This window comes from Rissa tridactyla, chromosome 5, assembly GCF_028500815.1.
Source record: "Rissa tridactyla isolate bRisTri1 chromosome 5, bRisTri1.patW.cur.20221130, whole genome shotgun sequence".
NCBI lineage: Eukaryota > Metazoa > Chordata > Aves > Charadriiformes > Laridae > Rissa > Rissa tridactyla.
Window position 1 is genome coordinate 63,182,311 of NC_071470.1, and position 21,694 is coordinate 63,204,004.

General features: G+C 41.7%; 1 protein-coding gene across 5 annotated transcripts in view; it reads left to right on the top strand.

Annotated features, from left to right (window-relative positions):
- Positions 1 to 21,694, top strand: part of ARHGAP24 (Rho GTPase activating protein 24) — a 225,790-nt gene that overhangs the window by 98,521 nt on the left and 105,575 nt on the right. Inside the window, exon 1 of one of the 5 annotated variants that reach the window (XM_054202162.1) lies at positions 19,758 to 19,842. The exons of the other annotated variants lie outside the window; for them this stretch is intronic. The gene's annotated coding sequence lies outside the window, so the exon portion shown is untranslated. Of the gene's footprint in view, positions 1 to 19,757; positions 19,843 to 21,694 lie in introns of those variants that run through there. 5 annotated transcript variants of the gene reach the window in all.

The window sequence follows — 21,694 nt, forward strand, 5'->3', positions numbered from 1 at the left end:
ATATATAATTCTTACATCTGTGCTGTCTCATGATTTAAAAAAAAAAAGGCATTGAGGTGCATCTTACATAATTCTGCCTTAATTAAAATTGAAAATGTATTGTGAATATGGAAAATGGTGCAGCACACGATTACAGTACTCATTAGTTCTTCCTGGAAAGTAGGAAGAGATCAGCAACACAGGCACATAGTAGAGCCCTGGATACTACTTTAGAAAGTAGTCATTATGGCAGGAGCTGGGCCCATGGGCAAACGTATCTTCCCTCCAGAGGTTTGTTCTTCCTGTGTACATCTAGAGGCAATCTGTATGGATCGAAGAGCAGAATTTTGCCACAAATGATTGCAAATCCGTTTATTGTGGTTCCATATTATTCCTGATACCTAACCAGCCTTTATTTCAAATGCTGTAATTGCTCTGTTGACTCCAAATGCATACTTGAGATTGTCATTTAAAAGCCTTGTCAAAGGGAAGTTAGACTTAAGTGCACTAAAATCCATTTAAAGAATCCCCAAAGGCTTTTTACATGTCAGTCTTTTTAAAGCCATCTAGATTTGTGGAGAAGTGGGCTCCCTTAAAGAAGGTGCTGTAATAGGTGTAACATGTTTATGTTGATTTATTGTGTTTTTAATACAACTTTGTCCATACATGCATATGATGGGAGAAAGAAAATATGAAAGTCATTTTCCACTTGAAAGTGCTTTTAATGTCTTGGGACTCCTACGTACCTCAGTGATAAAAGCACAATTCAGTTATGTTTGGCAGAGAGTGTCAACACCAGAGCTGGGATAACTGAGATTTACATTCTCAGAGTATCATTAAGTACTGCTGGATCTGCAGCTGGTTTTTTTAATGCATCAACTCTCTTTTATTTCCTTTTCTGTTTTAACAACATCAACTACATATCAACATATTATTTAACGTAGACAGAGAATACTGCTCTGGAAATGCCCTGAAAATTCAGTCACGTTCATAAGTTACCTCACACCAACAAAAGCTGGGGAAGAGATTCAGTAAGGCTTTTATTCCATAGTAATTGAATGTCTGACTGATGACACCGTAACTCAACAGATTAAATTGCTGTGTGGAAAGATATAGTCTGTCATGCAAGGATGCACATTAGTAATTATTAGTGCTGGATGGCACGTGTGACACTCCCTCAAACCGCGTTAGCCCTCGGTTGAGTCCCAGCCTCTGAAATGGAGGCAGTTAATGCATAATGTTTTTCCTGAGGTGTTTTGTGCTTCTTAGTCTATAAGTGAAATTGAGCCAAGCGTAATGCTACTGAGTTATGTGAATTTGAACTTTAAACTGTAATTTAAATTGGTCACCATCCCTGTTCCTCATGATTTTCGATTATTGTTTGTTTTAATGTTAATGTTAATATTTTCTAAGGCAGGTAATTCATACAGTTTGGAATCCAACTAAAATATCTACCAAAAGCATTTGGACAATTTCAGTCTTGATGTAGCTGGAGTACATCCTTGGAGGTCTGTTGTACTTAACCTGCTTCTGTTTCTGAAGAGAATAGGTAAAGATTAAATACTGTGCTTAGCTCTTCATCTTGCCCTTTCCTCCTTCAGTGGCGTAACTTGCTGCAAAGAAAAATATCAAGGTTTTGTACAGCCCTACTGCTCAGTAGAATTCATGTCCTCTCTAACAGTAATGTGAAAATTGCTTCTGGTGAATTGATGATGAGATCAATGTTATGTGGAGTGTGTGGCAGTTCTTTAAGTGCTTGCTTCGCTAATTTATATACTTAAGTGAATAACCTTGGCTAGCTCTTAAACAAAATGAGGTTTAAATCTAAGCTGGATTTTTTTGCGCTGGAGGCAGTGATGCCTAACCTCTGTCTGTGCTCCCCAGCAAAATTTTGTTCTGCAGCGTGACAAAGAACCCCTCTTCTAATTTCTGCTACTAAACAGGCCTACTGAATAGTTTGTCTGTGCTTAAAATTAATCTAAATACTCACAGATCAACTTCTCCAAATCCTTTTATTCCTTCTGCTGAGGTGGGTGACAAAGTAGTATATAAAGACCTCCCAAATGTAAAGACCTTGTAAACAGGCTGAACTCTGCCCTGATGTGGTGCCAGGCAATTAGCTGAGAGCACCACTTGTTTGCTGCTCCTTCCAATTTACTTCAGATTTTGTGTGCTGTGGCAACAAGCAGTGGTATTATAGCCAGGCCTTTGGCTGTTCCTGTACTTGGTGGCATTTTCCAGCTCGCTCTTTGTCCTGCTAAGGGAAAGAATTGCAATCCCCTTTTCATCTCTGTTGAGCCTTTGCTTCCTCTCTCCTACATCTTCCTGCCTTAGAGCTGGCTGTGTTTCTGCCCTTGCTGTGGTCTCTGAGAGCTGGCAATGCCTGTCCTGTCCTTGCCACTCCGCATCCCAGTACCTTTTGCAAACCACCCTGGTCTTCTTGACCAAGGCCTTCACGCAGCCTCACAAAAAAATCTTGCTCCTGAAAGTCTTGCGATGGGGGCTAATGGGCAGGACTGAAAAGGGCATTGTGCCAGCTTTCATTGTCAAGGCCAGTTACGATGTCAGCACGTACAAAGTCTGATACTGTTAAGAGTCCACTGGTTTTCAGGGAGACTTAAAATCAAGGAAATTTTATGATCCATGCAACCATGAGGTTAATAAAGTTAATGTTTCATTTGTATTGCCTGTGATGTACTGTGCTGGGTCGTGCAAGCCAAGTGCATGGCAGTGCTGCCCTCTGCAGCCTTACGTTTTGGTGGCCACAGGGGTCATGGGGAGTTGTTTTAGGGCAGCCCTACCCGTGTAAGGCTGGAAAGCTACCCAGCCTCAGCAAGGGCATCTTAATGCTCACTCCTTCTGTTGTCACTCTGCTAATATGCTTTTCAACAGCAGGCTACTGTATACCTCAGTCAGCCTTTTCCATTGCTATTAAGCAAGCCGGACTTCTCAGGTTTTCATGGGATACTCTAAGCCTTAGCCCATGTTAATGATGCTCCCAACATCGGTGTAGACATATGCAGCAGTGCTAGTGGAGCTACTTGACATGCAGTGGGTATGGTGACTAGGTATGCTCACATGCAATCACAGCTGTGTTTTGCTCCCTATTAATCTCTGAAAGTATGCGCTTTTTGTGCCTGTTACCAGTTCTGGCAGCCCATGGCAAGAAGACTTATTGCTTTATAAATGGCAATTTTTGGTGAGTACAAATTGGGAAAAAAATATTTTGGGAAAGTCAGTGCAATGTCCTTGGCACAGTTTGTTCATTTGTCTGGACTGTGCATTAGGAAGATATTTTGAAGAAGAGGTTGGATTTCTATGTGTTTTTTCACGGTAGTAATTTTGAATGGGCTGAAGAAGAGCGGTTGGATCTGCTGAGTTAACTTTGAAAAAAGCCAAATAACATCTTCCTGCTCTATTTCTGTTTCTGTATTGGTTAATTACGTCTATTTAATTCATTCAGTGTCTCACACGAGCAAAGAATGTGGTATTCTGTCACCAGACACACTTGGTTGCCTCACCTGTATTTGCTGGTGTATGTAGTTATAGTGCATATTTGTCCTACTCGACTTAATCTGCCTCATTCAGATACAGATGCTCTTCTTCAAATTTGAAAGTTTTGTGTTTAGACTTATTTACAGTGTCTAAGTGAAATGAAGTCATCCTGCATTTTCTTCATTGTGAGGAGTTTGACTTCAGTGTAATTCAATTTAAACTTACACCAGCAATGTAGTTAACTTCCCAACGAATTACGTGAAGTCCCATAGTTGTATGTATGATGATTTTTAAGAATTGAGCCAAGCCTTGACTTTCAGGCTGGGGAATTCAGTTTTAATCTATCCGGCAGTGCCTCACTGCATGTTTCTCAGCAGAGCCCTATTCTTGACTTTATTATTGCCATTTTTTCCTGTGTGACTATTTTATGTCCAGAAATTAAACATGAGAAATGATAATCTTTTCGGGAAGCCAGTAGGGAATGTTAAATTTAGTAAGATGAAATGATCGAGTCATGAAGCTTGCAGAACCAACGCAGAATGCTGACTATGATTTTGATATTGACTTTATTGTTCTGTAGTCTGAGTTTTGAGTAATGCCCAGCTGACAGAGACAGAGAAATATGTCTTTTAGTGGCCAAAATAAAACCATGATGTTGTGTACTGGAAGGACAGGAGAGATTGATCCCATGTATTACCAGCTGTGTAAAATTTAGCGTGTCTTGGCTCTTCCAGCAGTTTACTTACCAAGATGAATCATCCCATTAAAAAGTTTCTATTGAGTATGAAGTAGCCTGAACAGATTGAGGGTTTTTCATGGACATCCTTAGGTGTTGCATCAGGTCCTGGAAGCAACACTGGCAAGAAAGTAAAGGCAATGAATGCTTAATACAGTTTCCCACTAGTATAATCTCAAAGCTGACAGGTTATGGCAGGCAGCAGGTGAATGCATACTTGAGGATAGATCGTTTTGCCTTTCTCTTGACAGGCATATAAATCTGTCTTCAATTAATATATATATGACAAGAAGAGAAAGTAAATATGTAAACAGTTTCTTCAATTTGCATTTAAATTACCCATTATTTCAAAATTTAAAGAGCCACTGAGGTATGCAGGCAAAAAGTTTTCATATCTGAATGGAAGTTTAAGTTTCAGTGGGCTGCTCATTTTCCCATGACTTGATTTATATAAAATGCTTTCCAGTTGCCTTCCTGGTAGGCAGTTCACAGAATCACAGAAACTTCAGAGTTGGACGGGACCTCTAGAGATCATCTAGTCCAACTCCCCTGCTAAAGCAGGATTGCCTAGAGCACATCACTCAGGACTGCATCCAGGCGAGTCTTGAAAGTCTCCAGAGAAGGGGACCCCACAACTTCCCTGGGCAGCCTGTTCCAGTGCTCTGTCACCCTCACCGTAAAGAAGTTTTTCCGTGTATTTGAACGGAACTTCCTATGTTCTAACTTGTGCCCATTGCCCCTCGTCCTGTCACTGGGAGCCAATGAAAAGAGTCTGGTACCATCCTCCTTCAACCCACCCTTTAGATACTTGTTTGTACTCCAAAATGCTCTCTGTGCTATCTTGTAACTAAAAAGAATAGTTTAGTCATACTATGCTAACGACACTGTAGGCATCTTGTTGCCCAGGGCTCCTTGAAAATTGGAGAGCATCTGAAGTAGTATGGGAGCTGCCGTAACCGGTTTGTGTAACGATCAACTAGGGTTTAAAAAAAGCTCAGTTCTGGCTGCTAGACTGAACCTTCAAGAAGTGTTGGCAGACAACAGGTATAAAGAACAATTAATCCCTATGTACAAGACAAAAATCAAGGTAATCAGAAAAATCCCACCTCTCCGAAAGGTGCCAGTAGTTCAGCCATGTAGCAGATGGAAGTAGTTAATGGAATATAAATACAAAAATTAAAAAAAATACTAAGAAAAAATATAGAATCAGATAGTATTAAAGTGGATTCTTGAAAATCATACATATAAATGCCATAAAACTGGTAAATTAATTCAAATTATTTTTCTATATTATTATTTTTCTATATTTGTGCACACGTATTTATAGGCTGAGCTATCCTGTTGTATTGTGAACAGTGGTAAAATGGAAAACTATGCATGGTCTTCACATTGTGTTTTCATAAATTGCAATCATCCCTTGCATCCCCTTGGAAAGTCACTGTTTTTAAAATTGAATAGGCTGTATCTCCTCTCTAGGAGACTGTCCTCTCCTGTCCTTGAAGGCTCTCAGAGATTTGCATATGAGCTTTAAAGCTGTGGGATTAGAAAGTTCATCCTTAGCACAATACACTTCAGATTTTCTTTCCATCAGTGACGTGTCCTGACAAGTGGTGTTTTCTTAAGAGGGTTGTCCTGCTCGTGTTGCTGCTCAACAGATTGTCTTCTGAAATTGCTCTCAGCCTCAACATAAAACTCTCCCACCTCTTCCTCTGCTCTGAGGATGAGTGCAGAAGAGCATGGAGGCTTCCAAAGTATAACATAAATACTGCTTTGTAATTGCCATAGAGTTTAGGCTCATGACCAGCGCTGGGAAGGAAAGCGACACTGGCTCACGGTGCACAAGTTGCTAAGCCACAACAGAATGCCAAAACAGACTTTTCCATTACTTTCTACATCTGTGCCTTTTAGGACTTCCTACATCTAGGTCATTTTAGGAGATCTTGGAGGTATGGTTTATCAGCTGCCAGCCATATGAGAGCAGCCATTCTGCTAAGTATCTCCAGAGTCAAGGTTTCTGACAAATGCCAAATGCTCTAGGCTTCTGGTCCCCTGCCAGGCACCAATGTGTCTTAATTCTGGAGCTGGACGTGGCCTGCTCACTTCAGTGAGTCCTGGCGTGGTGCGGGCTAGCAAGCCAAGATGCAGCGGTGTCTGCGACAGTCACAGCAATCATCTGCAGGCTTTTAAAAGGGTAAGAGGTAACTTCGAAATTGTATTTTTGAATGGAATAGAAATACCCAGTCTCAGTCCTGAAACACTGCTTATAACTCATTGCCATAATCTTTCTGTTAGTGCTGGGAAAAAGCTAGGCGTACTATTTTGTACCGAAGCGTGCATGCACAAGAGAGATGCTGCACACCGTGGTTACCACATTTCTGTGACTGATTGTACTGTGAGAATATAGATAGATTCTTCACCTAGGATATGTTTTGACACATGCAGCTATTTCAGGAAAGCCTTTCTTGAATTACATTTTTAATAAGAAGTGTATCCCATTTTTTAATAATAAGAATGAAATGTTCTGCCTTGTATTATTATATTTAAAACTAGCTTATGTTGAAGAGGGATGATTCATTCTTCTTTTCGAAGGGAAGTGCACCCACACAGTTACTAAAGATTGCTGAATGTTATGTGTTTCTTCTGACACTTGACCTCAATCTCCGTATAACTGGGAATACTTGGAAGTCTGGCCCCAGATGGCCTCTGGGCACCTCAGAAGTTTTTCTTCTTTTCCCATTCTACTATTAAACTAGCCTAGTAACTAAATAGTCAGTGGTTAGGGCAAGATGTTCCGGATACTATGTTAACTAGTATTTCACCTATGTGATGTAAGGAAAAGAACCATAATTCTTAAACTGGGGTTAATTTAATCATGTTTTGCAGATATTTTACAGGGGACTACTTGTAGGTTTTGGTGGTGGTATTTTCTTGTTTTAATGTTCTGGTTAATAATGCCGTTTCAGGAAAACGGGAGAATGCTGTAGTCGGGCCTGTCTCTTACTGATCCTGTTGGACAGACAAGTTCAACAGAGAATCCAAAGCAGAAATGCAAACTTGGAGTGGGAGAATTTCCCTCCAGATACAGAGCCTCAGGGGAGAGCGGAGAGCATGCAGCTCCCATGGGTGCTGCCATGGGCTTGTCAGGAGAAGCTCGGGGTGCCACTTCCCGTACGCACTCAGACAGGCACTATTTGATCCTGTGTCCACGGTAGATGGGACTGAAATCTACTTCGAACATACTGCTGAAGATTAATTTAAAATAAGCAGAGTGGATGGTAGAGCTGGAGGGAGAATGCCAATTCTCTGGGGACTCTTGGCGCTGGGATCACATTGCAGCCTGAAGTGCCAGGTCTTGCGCCAGCTTCAGCTGGAGCTGTCTTCTCCTTCTCTGATGTATTTGCAATGTAAATAACACTATGGGTTTGGGGGACAGGGGGGAAGTGTGCCCTGTACTGCCTGGGATAAAGAAATGTATGCACACAGAGTAAAAAGTGAGCTTGACTTGAAATTTTCTGGTTGCCTCCAGCTTCAGGCTGCAGAGGGATAGGAATATAACTTGAATGAATGTGAAGACCATGGTATGACACCTTTCTGATCTTTGAACCACTTCTCTTTACGTGTATAGTGGACAGATTTATAGGGGCTTGTTTTGGAGAGTCAGTATTTATGATCTGAGAAGCTGCAGCTGTGTTGGTCTGTGCAGCTACACCTCATCTTTCAAATTCATCAAAACGTTTGGCAAAACTGACTTCTCAGTGGAGACGAATCCACACTTTTATCAGTACTGCAGAGCTTCTGCATATTATTATTGAAATAAATTTGCCTCAGAAAGGAACAGAAATTTGTAACAAATCAGAATCCTGTCACAAAGTAGTTTTACACACAAAGCTGTAGCACTTTGCCAGAGAGTATATGGCCTGCTTGTTCTTATTTTTAGCTGGCAGGATTTTAATATTTACATGAGAGGAATTGTTATAACCAAAACATACGGTTTCATTAATGTAGAGGGGACATAACTTAGTCAAATGCTTGTGTGTTGATCCTACTTGTGACTGGCTCACGGATTCCAATAATGATTTGCAAGAAGCAAGTTCCCAAATACTTTAAAAACCTTGTAATGTGTTTTCTCTTTTTTTTTTTTTTTTTTTTTTTTGGATCTATCGGAAACATTTAATGACCTTTGTCTGGCAAACCACCACTTATGGTTTTGCAGCATTGCATCTGACTCCTGATCCTGGTGGCAAAATTCCCAGCAACTTCAATATAAACAAGATTGCAGTCCAATTATGACAGGATATTATGAAAAATACTGTAATACATTGAAATGGGGAAGAGGATTTTAGGTTGAAAACTGGTAAGTATAAAATTTGAATTTATCCGTAATAGCTATATTTAAACATATTCTCCCCCATCTGAACGTTCTGGGGGAGTAAAGTCATTGCAAGGACTGCATGTGGTCAGGAAATCTGTTCCAGATTGCATCTGAAAGTCTTACATGTAATAAGAGATACCAAAGCTCTGAGAGCGTGTTCTTGAGTGGAAAATCAAGCAATAACATTGAAAGTTAGTCTCTTGTTCTTTGTGGATCTTACTGCATTATAGAACTACATGAAAAGAATAAGAAGAAACCCGCACTGCCGTGCCCTCTCTAAGCTGTTCCTTGCTTATAATTTATTATAGAAAAAAAAAAAAAAAGAGGAGGACTGGAAGGTTGAGTTACCTCTGAAATGCATTGACCTTTAAATAAGAACAATATCTAAAATTTCACTTTTGCTGGCTAGAAACTGATTCTCTCCAATTGACTTAGAACAATGTCTGCAAAGATCAGGTCCTATTTCAGTGATAAGCGAAACAATTTTAATAATGAAAGCATCTACAGAGTATGTTTGTATTCAGCAGAGGGATGTGTGTGTGTAAGTACAAAGATGTATGTATACTTGGTATTGTTTATTTATATACATGAGGATATGTTTAAAAAACAAACAGCTTTTCCTTTGTGAGGTCAGAATTTATGCATAGTATTGATAAAATCCATCTGCATGGTGATAGTTTTCAGAAACTTCAAACAAATGGTGCAACATTAGAGCTCTTTCACTCCTGCCCCCATCTTCTACATGGGCATCCTCCTGGGAAGCTCTTTTGCCTATAATGTATACATACTTAACAACTCACTGTTGTACATAGCATAAGATTTTTATTTCATACAAAGGAATTTTTTTTCCCTAAAAGATGAATTTTTTACATACTTATTTTTAGGTAGAAGAGCATCATATCTTAAAATGAGGAAGCAAGTGTAATTTCATCTTTATAAAGCATTTGTCAGTTATAGAAATGCCACTTCAAAGATAGCGCGCAGCTATTCTTCACCTTTTTCGCTTGTACTCAGAATTTGACAACATTTTGGCTTTGGAAGTATTTGGTTTTTGGGATTTGGGTGGTGGTGGGAGAGGGATTGCAGGTTTTCCCGTGATGCTGCTGAAATTTTTCAAGGGAGGTTAATATGGAAATACAGATATTCTGGTCCTGTCCTGTATCTAACCAGCCACCATTTTTGACAGTGTTCTGCACGTTATGAAATTGTATCCATAAGTCCCGTAAGGCTCAGCCAAAGATGAACTTTATGTTCCTTTAATGTCACGAAGCAGAAGAAAAAGGGCATTCAAACACTTCCCACTCTGAGCTGATTCTTTTTTCTTTTCTTTTCTTTTTTTTTTCCCCTGGATGGTTTAGTGGTGTAGCTCCTTAATGACTTCAGATAGCACTAAAATAAACAGCTGCTCCCAGTACTTCCTAGCTAATATAGCCTATCAGCTCAATGATTCATGGCAGAGTGATTAGATTAACTTCATTACTGATGGATTAACTGGGAGACTGTAGACAAAGGTGTTTCCAAGAATAGCAGGCAGCTAACATCAGTCTGATGTCTCAGGAATCCTGGACGCTCTTCACTGGATTTGCTTTGGGAATTGGAGGGAAGAAAATTTGGGAGGATTTGTAGCTTCGGAGAAGCACAGGCAATAAATTATATGATGCTGCTCTGAGTTTTTGTGGTACTCTTTAGATCTTGGTCATCTTCAGAAGTTGCTTTTTAGAGGGACCAAGAGAAGAGGACACTATTTCAACTGGGTAAGTGCCCTGGTGAATAAGGGCTAGCAGTTATAGAGAAGGCTTCGAGATCTTCCCTCTTCCTGATCTGCACTGCCTGGGAAAAAAGATTGCTCAAGATTCGGGAGAAAAGTGTTAAAGATACTTTTAGTGGATGCATGTGCTTCTGTTCTTAGCAATCGTGAATGCTGATGCCAATTTTTAGTTGGTGAAATATGGATCCTGGAAGCATACATTTTGGGTCTTAAATGATTACTATTGGATATTAAATGAACAAAACATGCAGGTCAATAAACTGGTTGTTCTCTCTCCAGTCCCACAAGCAGGGAGGCCTTGCTCTCGCTGAGATCCAGCAGGAACTGCGGACTCTCTCCAAGGCGCTGCCTTTTGGCTCCCCTGTGTTGGTATCACCTGCTGCCTGGGATGGTGGCCTCTCAATTTTTTGCCGGGAAGATCAATGCAGCCGAACCATCACCACTGGTGGCTGTGAGGTTCTTGACTCTTCTCCTGCAGTATGTGCAATCGCCATGAATCTCATTTAAATTGCCTTCGTGCTGTTGCTTATACTTACTGTCAGGTAGGTACCTACTTGTGCAGCTCTTGTGGATCTACTTCCATTTTCAGGCTTTCCCTGCTCAAGCACCTTGTATGTGCCAAGCAGTGAAAGGGTCAGGTGCCCACAGAGGACAGTTTACACAGTTGGTGGGGCACTACTGAAGGCAGTATTGACAGCCAGTTGGTTTATACCTTTTTACCTTGTAGTGAGATAACCCTTGCTGATACCATTAACCAGATAAAGCCATGGTTTGAGTCACTCAGTGTTTCAGTGCTGTGGTATTAACTGGGAGTAAAAAGCAGAGTTACTGTAGGCACGAAGGTGTTGACATTTGCTGTTGACATGACTTACAACTGTAGTTCTCCATCATCAGCAGGCGAGGAGGCCTGGAGGCTGTCCAGCTCCCCTTAGCTAAGTTGTGTTGGCCAAACACTGCTGCCTTCTGATGCTGAGAGGCCCTCCTGCAGCAGTATCGGGAGCACATGTCCCATTTCAGATCGCGCACACTCATAGGAAGCAAAAGCCAACCCTGTTTCCCCTTCAGGAGTGGATATTTGCCAGAGTGAAGTAGTGTTGGCCAGATAAATGTAAGAAAAATTTTGTTTTCCCTTTCAAGTTGCTACCACTAAGGCTCTCCTCTCTCTGTGTTTGTCATCTCTCCTTTTTTTTCTCCTCCTTCTCCATGTGGTGATACTCTTCCAAATGCTTGGACCATGTCATTGCTTTCTTGTTGGTGGTGTAAAGCGCATGACAGTTGTGGTGAATTCATGGCTTACAATGGCTGTCGTTTGAGTGCAACGCCTTTATCTGGGGGTCAGAACATGCTTGGGAACCATGAGAGCACCATTTATTAATTTTGAGCCTCTAAGATGAAAGAAGAAAATGGTGGATCGAAAGGGAAATTGAAAACCAGAAAGCACATGCAAGCAAAGCCCAAAGTAGTGTATTTTTGTTGTGGCCACCAACAGCAAAGTCAAATGCAAAGGACCCGCTGACAAGCCATGTCAAAGAGTGGGTCTGCAGTCTGCATCTGATCTGGATGGTTATTCACTTACTGCCCCGTGGGAAATGGCTTGACCCTCTAAATAGTTATTACTCCAATTATTCAGACCTGCAAAAATGTATAACAGCAGCTGAAAAACCTCCACCTCCAATATATTCTTCATAGCATAATTATTGTTAGGGTCATTATCTGATTTTTAGATCCTTTCAACTGTGTCTGCTTGCTGTTTCTCTCTAGGAGCCAGATACAAAATGGTATTTTATTTCTGGGAATAAGAATGTAGCCTAAAGATCTAGCATGTGAGGATTTATTTGTCTTCAGTGCCACATAAACATTAACTTGATCCCTCCTAAGACAAATGTTTCTTGACAGATGAAAGTAGTAATGCTGTATTACAGGAGGTTTTCTGAAGAATGTTGAGGTTTATGAAAAGATATTTTAATTTCTAGGAGAGAAAGTCCATATCTGCAAACCCTGGTGCCAGATGGACACTTGTATTTCCCCAAAGCTGAAAATTTTTGGAGGCCTTTTGAAGGTTTTACACTAAGTCAGAAAGTCAATAGAAGAGAAATACAACTAGCGTTACTTGCTGGGAAGTTAATTCCTTTATAAGTTTTATTGTCTGACGACTGTGTGCTAAGTTGCATTCATGGGATATTTGCACTCATAACTGTGATACCCCTTTGGTATACCTACAGATGGTAGTTTCACCATACTGTCAAAAACTCGGATGTTTGTGTGACTGGTATTGCGGGCACACAGGCAAAAGAAGCATCCTGTGGCTTAGTCCTTCAATTTTTCATTGATAAAGAAAAAGCACAGTAGTAAAAAGCTTTTACACAGGATAGATAACCCCAGTTTATGCTGCATTATTAAGATAATTAATCATTTGATTCATTAATACATTTTTTTCTTTTAAGAACTAAAAATTCTGAGGGATTTTATCATACCATGTTTATTAATTCTATTCAATGAAAGATTCAAACTCGTGTTATAAGGAAAATAAGGCACATGCCTCACAGCTGCCTTCCCGTAACAGTCTGGAATTGTTCCTTTGAGGCGATTAAGGTTTGTATGTGAATGTGTGTCCAATTTTAGAGACTATTGCATGGATTATTATGCACAGCGTGAATTTTGCTAACAAAAACACTGAAATACCTGTTAGAGCCATATGGTGGTTGTCACACATGAGGGAACGGGCAGACCCAGTATGTGTAACTGTGAGTTCCCAGTGTAGCCTGGGCAGGGAGATTGCTCGGTGCCCACCTTTGGAGAAGAGAGCTGTGCCTTCTCCGTTAGTGCTTAAAAACTCAGTTCTATTAAATGCGAAGGTCATTGGGTGTCCCCAGACTGAGGCAAGTATAAACTGGTAAATAAAAGCACTTTTCTGGCTGAGAGTCATACCTGTTATCTGTCTTATAGCAGTGGTATATGCAGTCGCCAATTAAGCCTGTTGTAAGCGAGGAATTAAATGACCTGATCCGTAAGTATTCCCCCCGTCCTAGCACGCATGCAACAAGCCCTTCCTTTCTGACACAATGCTTTCCTTCAGCGTAGCTGCACGTTAATTGTAGTCTGTGCCCTAAGGTACTAGGATGTGAGCGTTATATGGAAGTCCTTAAGATTTGTGTACGTGTGTGGTGCCCTGCATAGTGAAGGCCTAGCACTGGTTAGGGCATTAGGTACCCTGAACAGTAAAGGATTTGCCATAAGGTGTGGCAGAGAGGAAACCAGGATATAAGCTGGGATTTTCCAGTCTGCTGAGCCTTGTACTTCCAGACTTACTCATTAAGAGATTTATTATAAAAGAGCTAAAAAGATTTATCGAAGGTTTGTTAAAGATTTATTAAAAGAGAGAAATACCCTTCAGAGACACTTATTCACTGCCTCTTCCCCTTCCCTGTGCTGACTTAAAGGCACTGTGGTAAATATCCAAGTGCACGATTGCGCAGTGGTTTGAAGCTCCATGCTGGGCCCAAAACTGTCTGGGAAGGCAATTTTAAGGCTAGCATTATGAAACGTAGCAGGTTTCTGCAGAGAACAAGAAGGTTTGGACTCTTGGTGCAACATGACTTTTTGTTGCCACCCCAGGTGGGCCTTGTGCTGCAAAGGGTGCGATGGAGCCTGACGTACACAACTGGTAGTTGGGCAGGATTTGGTTACTAAGCCTTAGGAGGGAAGCATTATACATCACGCTTCTCCTGGAAAATAACTTGGATATGCTCACTTTTGTCTTTGGGTAGGTGCCAGCATACAGTGAGCAAGAGAGAGATTATTGCCTGTTGAGGAAAATGAATGGCTTTACATATAAAACATGTGAAACCCTTCAAAACTGTATGCATGTTTGCACTGGGAAACTCATGAAACACTAATGAACCCTACCCTGGTGTCCCTGGCCCTTCTCAAAGCAATTCTTTGTGGTGGACTGTTATGCTCCTTCTTTAAATGGCAATTCTGTGTGGCAGACACTGTATATTTTTTTTTATGCATCCAGCTAAATTCTAGATATTAAAATAATTATGTTCCTGGGGAGCTGAGAGTTAGAGACAGATGGGAAGAAAGGCGTGACCTTGACTGATTACCTAGTTTGGGGATGGGAGCAGGGATCTTGGGAGCAAGAACAGTCTCAAATCCCTCTCTCTTCACCCACAACTGCTTTTTCAAAATTCTGTGTTAAATGAGTGGAAATCTGAAAAAGTCTTGCATACTTCTATAGCATTCGTCATGAAAGATACAGTGAGTGTATGCCCTTGTCCCTTAATGCCATTTTAAACTGATAAGACAGCTTAGATATTGTTAGACTGCATACAGCACAGGAGGCTGAAATCGTTGTCCTGGCAGCACGTCCCAGGGCAAGGTGTGTTCTTGGGAGTATTTCAGGGTAGTGATTTTTACGCTTAGGTTTTTATGGATCTGTGTTACAGGATATGTGGATGTCGTGTTTGTGTGCTGAAGTCTGATACGTTTGAAGTGTGCATGCTCTTAGACCAGCACTGGTCTAACCACTTGTGCACTGGTTACTCGTGCAGAAACCCCTAAATACATGTGCCTGAGGAGAAACACATCTCGGGCACCAGCTGGAGACTGGAAGGCAACTAGAATGGAGTTAATAATCCAGTGGAAAAATCTGTTTGAGGAGGGTCAGCATGGAATGGGCACTTCTTCCCAGAAGAAGCTAGGAAATTGTGAAAGCCAGAAAAAGCCCACTCTTGTAATTGTAGCCCTGGGACCTAAAACCTGGGAGGTAATGTAGTTCGGAGCTTGCTGGAGAACTCAGAGTCAACACAGAGCAAGCCAAGATGGAAGATTGAATTATCTATAAAACTGGCTGTGCAAAATGATTTGCTTGCTCCTTCCAAAAATGTAATAAACATATGTTAAAAATACATTTTTGCTTTTATTCTTGAAACATCAGTGACTGAAGCAAATCACTTAAAAAATCTGAGTAATGGGAAGACTGTATTGTTGTGGGTCTGCTGTTTCGATTAGTTGAACTTTTTCTGTTCAAGAAAACAGCAAAGAGAGGAAGCTTGGGAAATAAACGTTAAGCCAGAATCCTCTTAGTTTCTGTTTACAGAAATGGTTGCTCTTTTAGGCTATTAAAAAGTGTACAGAGCATCAACTGTGCATTTACTGTCTGAAGAGATTGGCGGTTAATAACTTGTGAGCTTTAAGTTAGAAGAAGTGAAGAGATAAAATTGTCCATCTGTGTTGATAGTGTTATGTCTTCTGATTTGTGTTCACAATTCATATTTCCTGTAGTGTACGAGGACAGAAGTAGTTCACATGCATTTCTAAAGACATCAAAATATGCATGCACTGGAATGCAAAAGATGATTAAAATATCATGGTTTGCTACTTACTATAACTAATCAGTCCAGTCCACTGCATATTTCTGAATCCCTCACTGACATTTATGGATTCCTTTAGTGAAAATGCTAAGATTGAGAGCAACCATTGAATATTTTAGTAATGTACGTATTTTAAAGTCAAATCAGAATCAGAAAAAGAATGATGTACTGCATTTCTTTGAAAGGCTGACATAGCTTTTTAAAAAATATTTTCGTAATGCCTCATACCATTGTTCTGCTAGTGCTCTCAGTGGAGAATAACAATAATTTCAAACTGTTCCTCTATCTATCTGTCCTCTGTTACTTTGTCTACTGAAACCCAAGAGGTATTGTTGGTCTGCATTTCCTGGATGAACAATTAAGAAAAACAGTGTCCATCTGTCGTTTATGAAAATTTGGGATGGGAAAATGCCGATTTATACATGGTCAGAGAATGGATAAAATTTGTTTTGCAAGGGACATCAAAGAGCAGCGCACCCTTGGGTGTGCAGCTGCCCTACGGAAGCTTTACACCCCAGTTTGTACTAGCCAGCAGCCTGTTGATGTTTTGCTACTTGGCTGTTGCAATCCCTGCTGTCTGTCGGACAGCAGTAAAAGTCAGTAGCGGGCCTGGGCAGGTGGGTGGTTTGCTCAGATTGTGCATGGAAATGCTAGTTTTGCAAGTAGGACCTCTTTGAGACATTGACAAGGGACAGTGATTCTGTGTTTTGCCTGTCTGACAGGACACGCAGTACAGCCTCAGCCTCTGGCAAAGGAGGTTTGCTGAAGAGTTATCTATAACCTACGGTGTCTCCAATTTTAAGGTGTCTCCATTTTTGCCAGGACTTGGCTTCTGTGCCATTCAATAAAGTGCATTTATTTCTGTTATTTTTAATACTTCACATGTGCAGTCCAAGAGTATGCCATGATTTGAACAGCAAAAAGTGATTCTTGGTGCCTGTGCTGAGATACTACTGAAGTTAAACGGGAAGGTACTTTGTGCTTTCAAATTACAGGCCACTTTTAATTGACATTTTTCATTAATTTCTTCGGTTTTTTTCCATTTTTTTTGGCCACTCTCTCTTTTGCTATTCAAGATAGCCAAATACTGGCAACCTGCGGCTGCCTAACAGCTGGAAGATCACAGAATCATAGAATGGTTTGGGTTGGAAGGGACCTTAAAGATCATCTAGTTCCAACCCCTCTGCCCTTGGCAGGGACACCTCCCACTAGACCAGGTTGCTCAAAGCTCCATCCAGCCTGGTCTTAAAACACTTCCAGGGATGGGGCATCCACAACTTCTCTGGGCAACCTGTGGCAGTGTCTCACCACCCTCACAGTAAAGAATTTCTTCCTAATATGTAATCTAAATTTTCCCTTTTTCAGTTTAAAACTGTTACCCCTCATCTTATCGTTACACTCCCTCATAAAGAGTCCCTCCCCATCCTTCCTGTAGGCCCCCTTTTAGGTACTGAAAGGCCACTATAAGGTCTCCCTGGAGCCTTCTCTTCTCCAGGCTGAACAACCCCAACACTCTCAGCCTGTCCTCATAGCAGAGGTGCTCCATCACTCTGATTATCTTCATGGCCCTCCGCTGGACCTGTTCCAACAGGTCCATCTCCTTCCAGTGCTGAGGGCTCCAGAGCTGGGCTGCCAGTGCTCTGAGACTCGATCGTCTCCCCCATTATTTGACTGTTTGTGAAGGCTATGGAAAAGGCTTGGAAGCAGTTCTGACCTTCCTTGGCATTAATTTTGAAAACTTAAAATTATTCTGGGCGTACAGTGTACTTATGCCTGGCTTGCACCAGGTGGCACGAAGAGATGCAATTCAATGAGCCTGTTCTGTGAAAAGGTCACAAAATCAGCATGTGCTTTCACTTCATCCTAAGGAAGCAGGAAAACCTGAAGCACTGTGAAGTTGTTGCCCATCTGCACCTTTAGCAGATGGCGGTATCGGTGCTGCTCAAGTTTGTTAGATATGGTTCCTGCTGGCATTTATGTGGGTTTTATATCTTAATATATCTGCCCAAGGCTACAATTTCCTCAGGACCTCAAATGTTCTCTGTTTCTCTGAGTGACTGGAAATCTGATGTAATATAAATTTGACAATCCTTTTGCTCAAGCAGTTAACTTTGAAGGTGCTACCAGTTGTCTTTTCTTTTATGGGGATTGCGTTTATGCTTAAATAAAATACAATTTGGATTTATGTGATTTGAAGCATTTCAAATGCACTACGGCATGGCTTTTATATGTAGTTGACGGTGAAAAGCTGAAGTACTATTTTCAAGAGATGATAATAAATTACAAAAATATTGCATTTTTAGGAATCAAAATAACGGCATTACACAGCAAGAAGCAGCAGCAATGTGGGCTATGTAGTCTGTCACAACATTGTTCACATCAGACAGCCACTTTGAAATCTTTTACATTAATTCCTCAGTGAGCAGTGCAAGTGGGTGTTCTCCTATTGCTTTTTGAAAGTGGATTGATACCACTTAAGGCAGCGCTGTTGTCTACTCAGGCTGCTCAAATGAATTGTACACTGAAGTTTAGATGGAAATTCTTGGCTTTCTGCTGGTGCCAAGGGATTTCAACTAGTCATTTTAGCTTTTAAATTATTTATTCAATATTACACAACACAAAATCTCCTAAAGACTTGTGTTTCCCAGTGTGAATGTACAACCAGCCTAGCTGGTGCTGGCTGGGTGAGCACAGTTTGGAGTCTGCATGGGCATCACGTGAATTTCTCACGTGAATTGGCGACAACAGTCTGCATGAGCAAATCCATCTCTCCTCTCCCAGACCATGTCCTACTGACATCCTGACAGCAGAAAGCTAACAAAATGAAACATTATACAGACTGCCTCCTTTTCTGTGTGCTCTGGGAGTTGGGGATTTTATACAAACTCCAAATTTATTTCCTGTATTTTTCTTGCAGTAGAGAAACTTAAGGCCAGATTTATGTTGAGGAATCATGACCCCCCCTGGAAGGAGACCTGGTGGACATGGTGGGCAAGGAGCTGAGCAGGCATCAGCTAGACATTCTGGGGCGAAGGAGGCCGACTGCATCCCAGGCTGTTAGCGGCAGGGTTTGGGCAGGGTGCCTGGTCCAGTTTGGGTCCCCCAGCACAAGGAAGACTCTGATGTACTAAATTGTTAGGGCGCTGGCTGGAGCAGTGACAGAAGAGGAGAAGCAGAGGGAGATGGCTCTTTTCAGCCTTGAGAAGGTGAAGGGGAGTCAGTGTTGCTGTCTGCAGCTACGTGATGGAGGAGGGTACAGAGAAGGGAAGAGAGAGATAAAGAAATGCCTTCTCCACCTCCCCCCCACTACAAAGTGAGCATTAGTATATTGTTGACTGCTTTTGCAGTAGGCTTTTGATACCATGGGTAGCAGAATAAAAGTCTTGCCTCACATGGATAAGGCAAAGGAGATGCGCACACTGTTTTTTGCAGCAATATAATCGCTAGAGGTTTCTTTTGCTCCCTTAAAAGTAAGGCAACCTAAATCCCATAGCATCACAGCAGCTCAGTACCTTCCTTCTGCCTTCTTCTATTCCGACTTTCCCTTTCTGTGTAAGAGAGATTTTCTATTTGCATTCAGGGGGACAGCCCACTCGACTTCAGTGCTTCCAGGGATCCTTCTGGGTATGTGTTGTGTCCGGGCTGGGGCTAGCTAGCAACAGGCATCCGTATGGGAGGAATTTATATTGTCTGAGAGGCCTGAACACTGAAGTACTGTAAATGGTGTTTTCACACACTGCAGCTAATTCCCACAGCTCCCATTGCTTTAGGCTGTTGCTTCTGATGAAAAACAAACAGAATGGTCTGGGAGCTGAGGAATGCAGTCTGAAGCGCAGTCAGCACGTGGCCTCCGCTGGAGTGTACAATTGGAGTCAGAAAGGGAGCTGTGTAATGCCTGTACAAAAGAGGGGTGTCCAAGCACGGTGCACAGCGCTTCTTGATGTCAAGGTCACAATTCTCAGAGGCTTTCAGAGCTTTAAGGACCAAGCAGGGTAATCTACTTCAGTGGCTGGATGCTTTACCCTGTCAGCAAATTGACGTGATTCCTTGAAGACATACTCAGAGCAAGTTTCAACACTGAACTTGTCGAGTTAGTAGAGCAGTTCTCCAGTCGTGAGTGAGTAGATGGAAATATTCACTACGGGGAGTGTTTCCCAAATTTCTTGCTGAAGGAGAAAATCACGCTGTCAGGGGACAGTGACTGTTTGGAAATATGCTGAGCAAGCACAGTGAGCGTATCACGCGGGTTTATGTTCTGTTAGGACGACCACATATGTAATAATGTTGTAGCTTCTTTGTACTGCTGCCTGCCTTTTGCTCAGGCATTCATGTTCCTCTCTCTACACCTGGTCTTTCCTGTAGTCTGTTGCTTGACTCCCCCTTGCAATCTGCATGCTGCGTTTTCTCATGAAGTGAAATGTATGCAAAAAAGAAGTCTGGTTTGGACACCACTTAATAATTCCTCTAGTGCGCATGACGCGTGGTTCCAAATGCTGATATTGATGATTAGCATGGTTATCACACCCAGAAATAATTTTCCGATTCTCGCACTGGACAAACTCAGCCTTTTTTGAGGCTGCCCTTGCACAGCAAAATATCCTTCTGTGTGTGCAGTATCTAGGAATTTTTCCTTGGCAAAATCTTGCCAAACCTATGGAAGTATCTTCTTTATTCTGCGTTGTGTCAAAAGGATTTACTGTGGTCTAACATAAAAACTAATCGAATATTTTTTTTTCCATGAGTTGCTGGTGAACATCAACTAAGTCATTCTCACAGTATCCAGTCACCTGTTGTGAAGAATTAACAGTGGGGTGGTTTTTTTTTTTTGAGGAAACGCTTTCATATTTTACTTAGGTACAACATAACTTTGTGTACTAAGAGCTTGTTGCCAGAGCTACAAGGACCTTTCCGTTCTTCCCTGTGTAAAAATGAAGACAATCAAGTGAAACTTTAAAAGAGCAAACTGTGTTGTCAGTGGAACTTTATACAGTGCACATCTGCCTTTGTCTATTTGAGTGCTGCGCTTTTTTTTCTTAAGTAGAATATCAGACAAGGACCAGATTTTGTTGGGAAGTCAGTCATCAAGGTTCGGCTGAGTTTTTATGATCGGGGCTGGCCGGTACCTGATCATCAGTGGCAATAGCTTTTTGCGACCCACTGATGCCCAAAGACCTGCAGAATCTTCCTGACAGACAGTATTAACGTGCCTGCACAGTCTTGCAGAAGGCTACTTGTAGGCGAATGCCACAGACTTGTGTAGTTCATAAAGCTTGAGCTGAGGTGCGTGAGTCAGCCCTGGGCCCGAGACGGAAACCGGTTTCGGGGTAATAACGTGATGAATGTTTCTGAGCTATCTGGGAATGCCACAGGCAGCGCTCTCCCTTCACTCCCTCCAGGAACTGCTGTAGCTGTGTGCGTGTGTCTGCCTTAGAGGTCAGGAGAAAGGAGTGTGTGCAGTTTTGACTGCTTTACCTCCTCTTGGCTGCATTTTGGGAAAAGAAGGGGGGATATTTTGGTCTTATTAACCAGATGAGACATTACAGATTAGCATTACCACCAATGCATAGGCTCTGATTTTGTGAACGCGACGTGAGCTCCCAGCAGGACAGCATGGGCTTATATGACAAGGAATCCCTGGGGATAGAGTAATCAGTGCTCAATATGTTAAGGAGTATTTCCCTTGTGGCCTGTAGCACTTCTCATATGGGTCATGGTATTTGGAAACTTCATTTGAGGTCACAGAGGTCCCTGAGCGTTGTCTGCTTGGGACGGTCAAATTGTTCCAGGGTACAGCTGCCATGGCAGGGAGCAATCTCCATGTAGGGCTGGCCTTCTGTCCTTTTGTAGGGAAAAACAGCAGAACTAAAAATACATTCCTCTGAGAAGGGGAGAGTTTGTGCTTTATACTACACTGTCTCTGTAAATGCACCTATAAACTCCCATTCTAATTAGGACATGAGCATAAAAGG